Raw genomic sequence first — 12121 nt, forward strand, 5'->3', positions numbered from 1 at the left:
CCCGTTAGTCTGGCTGAACCGGGTGGCTGGGGACAATGCCAGGCTGCTGCGCTGGAGTTTGGCGCTGCAGCCTTTTGACTTTAACATTCAATACCGCCCGGGTAAGCAAAATGGAAACGCCGACGGGTTGTCGCGACAAACTGATCTGGAGAAATGATCCGTGAGCACCCCGGTCATCCCCAAGCCGATCCGTGTGGGATCAGACTGTGTATGCCGGCTTGCGGTACCCTGATATTAAGGATATGTGATGGTTTAGGGGTACATCCAAGTTTGGGGTAAAGTACTGTACAACTTAAGGGGATTATGACTCACTCTGAGGGGAGGAGATGTGTGGGAGGTAACAAGAATGGTATTGGTTACTGTCATAATTACTGTAGTTCCCTCCCTTGCATGGGAGCAGGCTTTATAAGAAACCTTGGAATAAACGATTGTCAGTTCTACTCCTGAAACTGTGTGTCGTCCAGTTATTGGGAGTGCTGTGGGGATTTCGCTGAACCTTTTTACCTGCTGGAAACTCTGCTGTGGATTTACTAATGACTTGTTCCTGAGCCTCCCTTGGATCTAAAGTGGAGAATAGCTGCGAGAAATCAGCTCTCCGCTACATACAATTTATCAGCTCCTTAAATGTCAGGAGTAGGGTCATGAGGAGCAGAACTACTACTAAGGTGGAATAAATAACGGCCTGTAAAAGTCAAGAAGATCGGATTGATTTGGAATTGACTCCATACTTGCGCTTTCACATCGATAACATTCTTCAGCTGGTACCTCCAATAAAGAGCTGTCTGGCATGCACTAGATCCTGGCATCACATCTATAATTAGTCTGTATACAAATATAAAGAGAGTAGAAATGGAGCCCATTGCTAGAGCTTTTACTGAGGCAAACAGCTGTTTTAAAGATGGACAAGCATCACATCTCGCCAAAAAAACAGGTTATCTACTTTCACTCGACAGAGCTTCAAACTGAGTGAAATTTACATTGCAATCAAGGTTACTAAGGTGACAATGCTAATAAACCTCTTCACCTGTCAAACATCCTGTCATCTGGTGTGTGATTCCCTTGCATCAAAAGAAACCACAAATCAGTAATTAGCAATGAAAGACATCTACTCCCTTTCACCTCCCTTACAGAAAAAAAACATGTATTTAGTGTGGATTTCCTGCATTTATACCAAATTCATTTTTATTCCCATTATTCAGCAATAGATATGTGTGATTGTTGATGGGAGGTTAAATAAAGCGCACAGGGTTACCTTAGGATACCCAAATTTACAGGAAGTCTGCCTGATTCAATTTAGTATCTTTATCCCTGGAGACCTTCATTATTTACTAAAGTTAGAATTCAAAGCCAATTTAAAGTGAACCTCAAATTTAAGGTAAAGATAACTGAACTGGAAACATTCTATAAGTGAACTATGTTTTCACTTCACCTATGTTTTCACTTCACCTAGTCTGACCTTAAATTTGAAATTTGTTGTCCCAGGACATACTTGAAAACTAGAGAAATCTCAATGTATCTTTCCTGGTAAAATATTTTATAAATAAATAAATAAATCACTATGAATTCACTTTAAATCCTCACTTTAGTAAATACTCCTGTTAATGATTTCTACAGCATTTTTTGCAAGTATACAGGGTGGACGGTGAGTGGCATCCTCTGTGTTTTCCATTATGTTCTATTGTGGGTCACCTATGATTGCTCTATAAATGTTGTGTTGGACTACTTTCCCAGACAGCGTTCAACAAAACTTTATTTTTCCAAGTAGTTGTTGTGGCCCAAATAATGTTGGCTGCCAAATAGTATCAGTTCACGACAATTCACTGTTCACAGAGAATAATCACCAAACTATCAAAATGTTCTTTAAGGTAAACCGAGTGCTACAAAAATGAAAATGATGAATGATAAATATTACTGGAAGCATCAAGGAAAAAACATGCGTTTGTAGCGAGAAAATACAATATGATAGAAGGTTAGAACGAAGCAGGGGCAAGTATTTCATGGGCTGATGACTCAAAAATCAGATTTACGCAATAGGGCATAATAGTGGAAAATACCATGGGATTGTCTCATCCGAGCTCTCACTAGTTTAGCTATCATACTGTTTCCTTTACAGTTTATTACACCAGGCTATTATAAAACCACTCTGTCTAATTCTTGTATAAAATGTAAAGCTACTGAAATGTTGCTCCTGGAAACGAGCTTCCAATTGTAATTAATCTAGTGTCACCAGAAAACAGCAGTTCAAATAGATTGCTGGTTAAAAGAAAAGTGAAAAAAAAAATCACACGGCCAATTTCTCCTCTAGCAGGAGGTTTGAACTAAACAACATTTCTGACAGGTCTTTTAATAAAATTGCCTTACTTGCATTTCGAAAAAATTGAATAGATTATCCTTGCAATGTATTGGAAGAAGAAATGAAATACCCATCTGTATGTGGCTTATTTCTGGCAGAGATGTTACATAGTATTTGCAAACTGCTGCCTTTAGGTAAGGTTATAGGCACGACACTACTCAAAATTCAAAGTGATGAATTTTCACAGGTAGTCGGATCATCATTTTTTTTTAATAAAGGCCCGTTCTGTATTCAGTTTGCTTTCACAAACTAATGTGAGGTATATTAAAGTCCTGTGTTTAAAGTGCCCCTGTTACCAATAAATTGGTGGATGGCAAGTTCTCCCTTACATAAGTTATCACATATTCAATTTCTAGTTACATAGTAATCTAGTTTGAAAACCTTCAAACACATCTATTTATGCTGCTGATCCAAAAAAACAAAGACAAAAAAATTATAATTTGAAATGATGGGCAATTATGCCATAAAAGGGGGGAAAAACATTCTTGACTTCATAATAGCAATCCGATTTCTTAGTTACAACAGGGTCAACAAGTTGACATACATACTAATTATATCCTTGCATATTCATTAAAAAAAAAAAATACAGACCTGTAACGGCCACCCAGGTGATCAGAGGGGTGTCTGCCGTTGGAGTGTCCTTCCCTGGCGCGAGGCTGTGCTGCAGAGTATACCAGATGTCCCATCAGCTGGATCAGGATAGAGAGAGTAGTAGAGCTCTTATAAGAGCTAGTGATTTAGCTAGATGCAGGTTCCCTTCAATAACAAGACGAGGCTATGTATTGAGGGTTAAGCAGGAACTGATTTAATGGGCACACAAGCATTTCTTTTATACAACTTTTCCCACAAGGTATCCACCCATGTGGAACCGAAAACACAAACTCAGCAACCAATCATTTACAGTTACACAGTTAAACGCTCCCATTCATTACTGTAAATTCCTCCCCTCTGCTTGGGAGATAATTGAGTTAATTGCTGTATAAGCTCAATTATGTCTAAGCGAAAAATATACTTTTTACCCAATTTTTTTTTTTTTTTTTTTTTTCTGTCAATCTTTCTTTTATTGAAGCATTTGTGATGGGGTACAGAAGAGAAGAGGGAAACGTATATTTTGATTACATTAGAGGGTGTAGACATTATCAGAGTTATACTAGTACATTTCTGAATAACAATGCTTCGTTTTTTTTTTTTTATTATTAAATTATGAACTTGCCGATTGGGAACAACGTAATGTATTCAAGAGCACTGCATGACTTGTTAGAGAGTCAAAGGAATAGCAAAAGACAAGATGATTTCTAGACATGCAGTCAATAAACAGCACGATTCAGGCTGGATTTACTCCAATTTAGGGGACATAAACACATGTGGGTTGTCGGTAGATTAAACTAAAAGTAGGTAGACATTAGACTAACGCAGCAAACGATAATATTAACGTGTTATGAGGGTTGCCATCGTAGTCTGTCATACAGTATATTTTAACTCAGGAGGCATAACCCTGTTCTGCTCTAGGAAACATACGTGGGTCACATAGTGTGTCCTGACATGCGCCAAGAGGCTAATGGAACAGTAAGTGGACGCGTAGCGTGCATGCTAACGTTACAGTACGTGCTGGTAGAATTAACTGTGTGACTGTGTGGGTCAGGAATATAAACTTATCCACCACTCAGGGTGGGTAGTATTATGTAGAGGTAAAACTAATGCACCCCCTGTCTGCGGCCATATCACAACTGTAGTTGAAAGTACCCGATATAGGTCTGAGATTTATATTGGTAACATGCTACCTAAAAAAGTGACGTCTGGCTCAGCTAACGCCTCCACAAAATATTAAAACAACAGGTAAAACTTAGGTGCAGTGAGTAATAAAACAAAATATAAGGTTATGCATATCTCGCAAGTATATTGCCCAGGTAATATTGCGCCAGGTCGTGAGTGTCCGTCAGCTTGTGGTCTGGCCTTTTATGATCAGGGTCTAGGATTCATTCAGCCGATCCCTGTCGGTCTCATGGCTTGTGGTGAGCAAGGGAGTAGTCGATAGTTCATCAGCGGAGGTATCAGGTGGGTAAGCACGGAGGTGGTTGGAGTACGGCACGGAGCTTCACCCCAGCTCCAGGCTTGAAGTCGGGCCCACACCTTGTGTCCACAGACTCGGATACCTCTCGGGGCCGGGTCTTTCCCGTTGTGGGCGCTTTGGAGGGCCCTGGTGGTTCTCCGCCGCCGGCGGCGGGCGACCCTCCTGCGGTGTGGTCGGTGTTTGGGAGGAAATCTCCTGTTGGGCCCCTGCCTAGAAGGGCATTCCGCCTGTAGGCGTATGGCGGGTTTGCCCGGGGAACGCTCGCTCTGTCTCACGGCCTCCCGCCTTTCCCCTACCTCTTGTCGGTGAGGTGGTTGTTGTGCCGTCCGCTGCTCCAGTTTTTCCCAAAAGCTTTGCAGCAGGGCATCCAGACGTTCGTGGAGGGGCTGATGGAGAGCAGGCTCAGCTTTGAAGTTTGTGGGCGCCATTTTGTGGAGCACTGTTTGCTGGTTCGAAGCATGCTGTGGAGTCTTGTCCCCGTTTGCAGCATTTGTGGGTCGATGATAGCCGCTGATACGGACCGGGATAACCCCCACCGGTCCTGGGGGGGGGGGGGATGTCCGATACTGCGGGTGCGTCATGATTAGTCGTGCTGGGAGAGCGGCCGTCTCTCGCCAGCCCAGTGATGTGTAGGCCTCGGACCTCCGGTTCAGCGGTATGGCGGTCAAAGTGTCTCAGAAGGTGTCTCCCGGTACCTCTGCCCTAGTGTAACAAGGTAGGGTGAACCAGGGTGCAGGGTTTGCAGAGTGTACCGTTGAATTTCGCCGTTAACCGTGAGCAGAATCCGGAGCTCAGAGTAAGCACGTCTGTGCAGCTCCCCGGTCAGGCTCCGCCCCTTTTTACCCAATTTTATAACATCAAAACTATACATTTGATTTCAATAAAACTTACATTTTCAGAACAAGCATAATTAGGGAACAAACATATTCAAAAATCATACGAATCGGTTCAGGGGTTTGGGAAATCCAATCCCATCCCTACCCGGCCGCACACGAGGCTCCTGACCAAAATAGTTCCATGCATTCAGCTGGTGCAGTCAGTCCCTTTTCGTACAATTAAAATACCGAACAGTCATGCTTTTTATTGTTCGGGTCTTTGCTGGTCATGTGCTGCCTCTTTCGTGGATTACTTTTACACAACGCTATCTTGTTCACATAAATCTGTGCGAAACTAAGTGGTCCTGGAAGTCTCAGCGGTGTTTGGGAATTTGAGTGTCCAAAAATAGTTCCAGAGACACTCAACGACCAAACACCGCTGGGCGCGTTCGACAAAACAAGATGGCCGCCGCCACGTGTTTGTATATACAAATCGACAGCCACCCAGTGAACCACTTAGAACGTTTGCGGTTTGCGGTCTGGCACAGAGTCAAGGAGTTAATTGACAGCACATGCCTGGGCTGGGTGGTCTCTGGTTCAGTAGTTTGTTGGTTTATACAAATGGGCTAGCAGTGTCATTCTGTCAGGGTTCCTTTGCTGTTTTAAACAGCAACCCTTTCTGTTTCAGTGAATGAGTTTTCAGCTGCAATTACTATGAGCTCCTTCTGCTTGTTGCCACGGTTACTCACCTGAGAGTAGTAATCAACCCTGCTGCTAATCAGTTCTGCCTATTTAAGCAGCAAATCCCAGAACCTCCTTGCCCTTGCGTGGTTTCCTGTTTCCCAGAAGTCTCCTTGTTCCTGTGTTTCCTGTTGTTCCTGGTTCCTGACTCCGGCCTTGTTCCTGACTCCGCTGCTCTCCGTGCTCCTGATCCTGGCTTGTCTGACTACCCGCTCTGGTGACTGACCCCTGCTTGATTCCTGGACTTTGCTTTTCTTATTTATTTGTTATTTATTAATAAAGGTGTGTTTGCATCTAGTTCTGTCTCTGTCTGGTTCCTGGTCCCTGACATTAAGCAAGGGCCATGAATACAGATGGTACAGGCAAGACACCTATACCTAACCTACTTACCCGGTGGGACCAGCAGAACCACCATTTGGACCAGTATGCCCATCTGGATCCAGTACCCGGCCAGCCTGCGATTGCGGCCGCTTCTGCCTCACTTCCTGTTCTAGCACCGGTTGTAGCCTCCAAACCTGTAGCGGCTAGAGGAATGACTGGGTCTGTCCCGCTCGCTCAGTATTTTGGGGGCAACCCAGCTCAGTGCAGAGAATTTATAAATCAGGTTAAAGGATACCTTGAAATCCTGCCCCAGGCATTTCCTACAGACAGTGACAAAGTTCACTTCATGATTTCTTTGCTGTCTGAAAAGGCCCTAGCTTGGGCAAAACCTCTCTGGGAGGCAGAGAAGCCTATTATTTACAATTACCCTGAATTTGTTGCGTCCTTCAAAAGGGTTTTTGATATTCCAGCTCGCTCCACCCCTACTGCCGAACTACTCTTGTCTAATGCTCAGGGCACAAAAACTATTGTCGAGTATGCCAGTGAATTTCGTACCATGGCAGCAGAAGGTGGCTGGAACAACGAGACTCTCGTGGCTGCCTTTGCACAGGGTCTCTCCGATGTGTTTAAAAATGAGATTGCAGCCAGAGAATTACCTAAAGATCTCGAGGAACTGATATCATTTGTCACCCTCATTAACATCAGACTCCGAGAGAGATCCTCATCCAGGGAGCGCCTGCGGAGGCCTCTTGTAGATTTGGCACCGAGCTTTTCTTGCCCACCCAAACCTCCCTCACCTCCCATGCCTCCTGGTCCTGAGTCCTCTGTCTGTGTGGAGCCAAGGCGGTTAGGCTTCTCACGCCTCTCGGTCGAGGAGAGAGCCTTTAGGAGGAGGGAGGGTCTGTGCCTATATTGCAGACACCACGGTCACATGTTAAAGTTTTGCCCGATTCGTCCGGCAAAGGGCCCACACCCAAGATACCCAAGTCTTTCTGCAGACCCAGAGATATGTGTGGGCAAACCCTTGGTGCCTATTATCCTCTCCTGGCCTGATTCATGCATTAAAACCCGGGCATTTCTTGATTCTGGGGCCGCAGGCTTGTTTATAGATTGTGCATTTGCATCAAAGCACTCTATACCCTTACAGTCTCGCAACTTTCCACTAGCCTTCGAAGCCATCGATGGCAGACCAATACAGCCAACCCACGTGACCCAAGAAACCGTGCCCATATCTCTGGCTGTAGGGGCTCTACATCATGAGACGATCCCATTCCAGGTAATTTCCTCTCCATATTACCAGGTTGTTTTGGGATACCCTTGGTTACAGAAGCATAACCCCACAATTGATTGGCGCAAAGCTGAGATATTATCATGGTCCCAGCAATGCACATTTTCCTGTCTCCAGAAACCGGTCAAAGTTTTGGGCACATGTTCTGCCTCTTCCTTACCCGCTGAGTACCAAGAATTCCAAGATGTATTTGACAAGGGTCAAGCCAGCGTTCTGCCACCACACCGTCCGTATGACTGTGGTATCGAACTCCAACCTGGTGCCAATCCTCCCCGTGGCCGGATTTACCCACTGTCTGTAGCAGAGAATCGAGCCATGGAGGAGTATGTTACCGATGCACTGTCTAAGGGTTTTATTCGGAAGTCATCTTCTCCTGCCGGGGCCGGCTTTTTCTTTGTAAAAAAAAAAAATGGCGAGTTGTGACCCTGTATTGACTATAGGGGTCTCAATCACATTACTATTAAGAATGCCTACCCCATTCCATTAATCACGGAGTTATTTGACCGCCTCAAGGGAGCAACGGTCTTCACCAAACTTGATCTGAGAGGGGCATATAATCTCGTCCGGATAAAAGAGGACCACAAATGGAAAACCGCATTTAACACCAGGAGCGGCCATCATGAATACCTAGTAATACCCTTTGGTCTTTGCAATGCTCCGGCGGTTTTCCAAGAATTTATAAATGATGTCCTGCGAGATATGCTGCAACAATGTGTGGTGGTTTATCTTGATGATATTCTTATCCATTCCGCATCTCTCGAGAACCATCACGCAGACGTTTCTCGTGTTCTACAGAGACTTAGAGAAAATAATCTGTTCTGCAAATTGGAGAAATGTGAATTTAACTGCAAACAGGTCACATTCTTGGGATATGTTATCTCAGATGCTGGATTCTCTATGGATCCTGAGAAACTTTCGGCTGTACTAACATGGCCTCGACCTACGGGTCTTCACTCTATACAACGTTTTCTGGGCTTCGCCAATTATTATCGGAAGTTCATATGCAACTTTTCTTCCTTGGTTAAACGTCTCACGGACATGACCAGGAGAGATGCTGATCCACAGCATTGGTCACCAGAAGCCATTACTGCCTTTGAGTCTCTCAAAGTCGCCTTTGCTGCTGCTCCTATACTGGCACACCCTAACCCTGCCTTACCATTCATTCTTGAAGTCGATGCGTCTGAGACAGGAGTAGGCGCCCTCCTGTCTCATCGTCCTAACCCTGAGAGCTCCAGGCATCCGTGCGGGTATTTCTCAAGGAAATTGAACCCGGCAGAATGCAATTACCAGATTGGTGATAGAGAACTTCTAGCCATAATTTTAGCTCTCAAAGAATGGAGGCACCTTCTTGAGGGTACTTCAGTGCCAATCCTCATTCTCACAGACCACAAGAATCTTACATATCTTTCCGAAGCTAAGCGGCTTTTCCCCCGGCAAGCTAGATGGGCTCTCTTCCTATCAAGATTCAATTATGTGGTTTCTTACTTGCCCGGTACTAAAAACATTCGGGCTGATGCCTTGTCTCGACAGTTCTCCCCTCCATCTAGAGAGGAGATAACCCCTACTCCTGTGATTCCTCCGGACCATATACTGGCAACCATCCGTACTAACCTCACCTCACCCCTAGGCGAGGAGATTCTGGCTGCACAAATTAATGCTCCTCCAGAGAAACCTAATGGCCGTTGTTTTGTACCTATTAACCTCTGTACGAAACTATTGAGTACATACCACGACCCCAAAGCAGCTGGACATCCAGGCAAAAAACAGTTCATCTGGTCTGTCTCCCGGCAATTTTGGTGGCCTAGTCTCCGTTCGGATGTCACCGCTTTTGTAGCTGCCTGTCCTGTGTGCGCTCAAAATAAAACCCCACGACGTCCTCCAGTGGGTCTCCTGCAAACCATACCTAATGGTGAACGACCCTGGACCCACTTGTCTATGGATTTTATCGTAGATCTTCCGGTCTCCCGTGGCAATACAGTCGTTCTCATGGTTGTTGACCGATTCTCGAAGATGTCGCATTGCATTCCCTTGAAAAAACTGCCAACTTCCCAGGAACTTGCAACAATTTTTGCTCGGGAGGTCTTTCGTTTGCATGGGTTACCCAAAGTGATAGTCTCAGATAGGGGTAGCCAGTTCGTGTCCAGATTTTGGAGAGCCTTTTGTACACAAATGGGAATTCAGCTTTCTTTCTCCTCGGCCTACCACCCGCAATCCAATGGTGCAGCGGAACGAGCTAACCAAACACTGGAACAGTTTCTGCGTTGCTACATTTCTGACCACCAGAACAACTGGTCTGATCTGCTACCCTGGGTGGAGTTTGCCCACAATAGTGCGATTAATGCCTCCTCCCGGCTATCCCCATTCCTGGCAAACTATGGGTTTCAACCGTCCATGTTGCCTGATACGTTCTTGCCACAGGGGATACCGGCATTGGAGGAACATATCAGGGAACTCCGTTCCACTTGGGTGCAGGTTCAGAATTCTTTGCAACGGGCAATGCAGAACTACAAACTCCAGGCCGACCGCAGACGCCTTCCTGCACCTACCTATCAGGTCGGAGAGAGGGTCTGGCTGTCTTCCCGCAACCTACGCCTCCGTGTTCCCTCACAAAAACTGGCACCCCGATACGTTGGGCCATTTCGTATATTTCGAAGGGTTAACACTGTAGCCTACGCACTTGACCTTCCTGCTAACATGCGCATCTCAAATGTTTTCCATGTTTCCCTCTTGAAACCGTTGGTTTGTAATCGCTACACCACCTCAGTGCCACGTCCTGTTCTGGTTGACAATCATGAGGAATATGAAATACGCAGCATCATTGACTCACGGGTCTTCCGAGGACAGATCCAATACTTGGTGCACTGGAAAGGATACGGTCCAGAGGAACGCTCCTGGGTTCCAGCCTCTGATGTCCATGCACCATCCCTCCTTCATTCCTATCATGCCCGCTTCCCCATGAAGCCCGGACCCACCAGCAGAGATGGGGGGAGTCGTTGAGGGGAGGTACTGTCAGGGTTTCTTTGCTGTTTTAAACAGCAACCCTTTCTGTTTCAGTGAATGAGTTTTCAGCTGCAATTACTATGAGCTCCTTCTGCTTGTTGCCACGGTTACTCACCTGAGAGTAGTAATCAACCCTGCTGCTAATCAGTTCTGCCTATTTAAGCAGCAAATCCCAGAACCTCCTTGCCCTTGCGTGGTTTCCTGTTTCCCAGAAGTCTCCTTGTTCCTGTGTTTCCTGTTGTTCCTGGTTCCTGACTCCGGCCTTGTTCCTGACTCCGCTGCTCTCTGTGCTCCTGATCCTGGCTTGTCTGACTACCCGCTCTGGTGACTGACCCCTGCTTGATTCCTGGACTTTGCTTTTCTTATTTATTTGTTATGTATTAATAAAGGTGTGTTTGCATCTAGTTCTGTCTCTGTCTGGTTCCTGGTCCCTGACACATTCGTTTTCCCATTCGTATGTGAAATATAACAACAGTAACAAATCCAGTGGTTATAATGTTCCAAATCTGTTGGCCAGACAATACCAGGGGATCTGTTACATGGCTCCCCTTTTGTGGAACACCCCAGCAGACCCGGTTTGATCCTTTTCGGGTCAGCTCAGGGATGTCCGGGCCGCTGCTAGGGCATAGGTTCTGTTTGCCTGGACAACCCATCGGCATTTCCGTTTTGCTTGCCAGGCCAGTACTGGATGGAAAAATTGTAAGGTTGTAGTGCCAAGCTCCATCGCAATAGCCGTTGTCCCCTGCAACTCGGTTCAGCCAGACTAGGGGATTGTGGTCGGTGATGAGAGTAAATTCCTGGCCATATAAATAGGGAGTTTGTCTCTTTAGAGCCCAAACCAGGGCCAGGCACTCTTTTTCCACTGCCGTGTAGCTCACCTCCCTGGGTAACAGGGGAAGGTGTGGAACCTGCCTGTGTAGCCTCTCATGTCCTCCAGCATAGTAGTAAAGCCCAAAATAGTAAAATATAAAAGTATTTTATGAAAGTATTTTATTTTTTTAAAAGTAATTGGCAAATACCCATGATGGTAACATTGCCACTGTGTGAGTTTAACTTACCTGTCCCTCGCAGGTGCCGCTATCCTATTCTGGCATGCACAAGAGTACAGCTTTGAGTTTTATGGAGGATTCCGTAGGACTCCTACTTTGTCTTAGTATATCCTTTGACTGGGTTGGAATTTCAGTGTCATTCCAACACAGTCAAAATGAGTATTTCATAAAGATTTTACCTTTATGAAATACTAATTTTGCAGGCATAAAGTAACAGTGATGCCCTAAACATGAAAAATTAAAATGCACCATCAAGTTAATTGGGAAACCGCTAATCCCCAAGCCACTGAAGTAACATAAAAGTAAAGTGCTACATTAGTGGGCTTTTAACACCTTAGTGACCAGACTGCTTTTCAATTTTCTTACCATTTGGGACCAGGGCTGTTTTTACATTTCTGCTGTGTTTGTGTTTAGCTGTAATTTTCCTCATGCTCATTTACTGTACAGATACATATTATATACAGTTTTTCTTGCCATGAAATG

This window comes from Pelobates fuscus, chromosome 7, assembly GCF_036172605.1.
Source record: "Pelobates fuscus isolate aPelFus1 chromosome 7, aPelFus1.pri, whole genome shotgun sequence".
Lineage (NCBI taxonomy): Eukaryota > Metazoa > Chordata > Amphibia > Anura > Pelobatidae > Pelobates > Pelobates fuscus.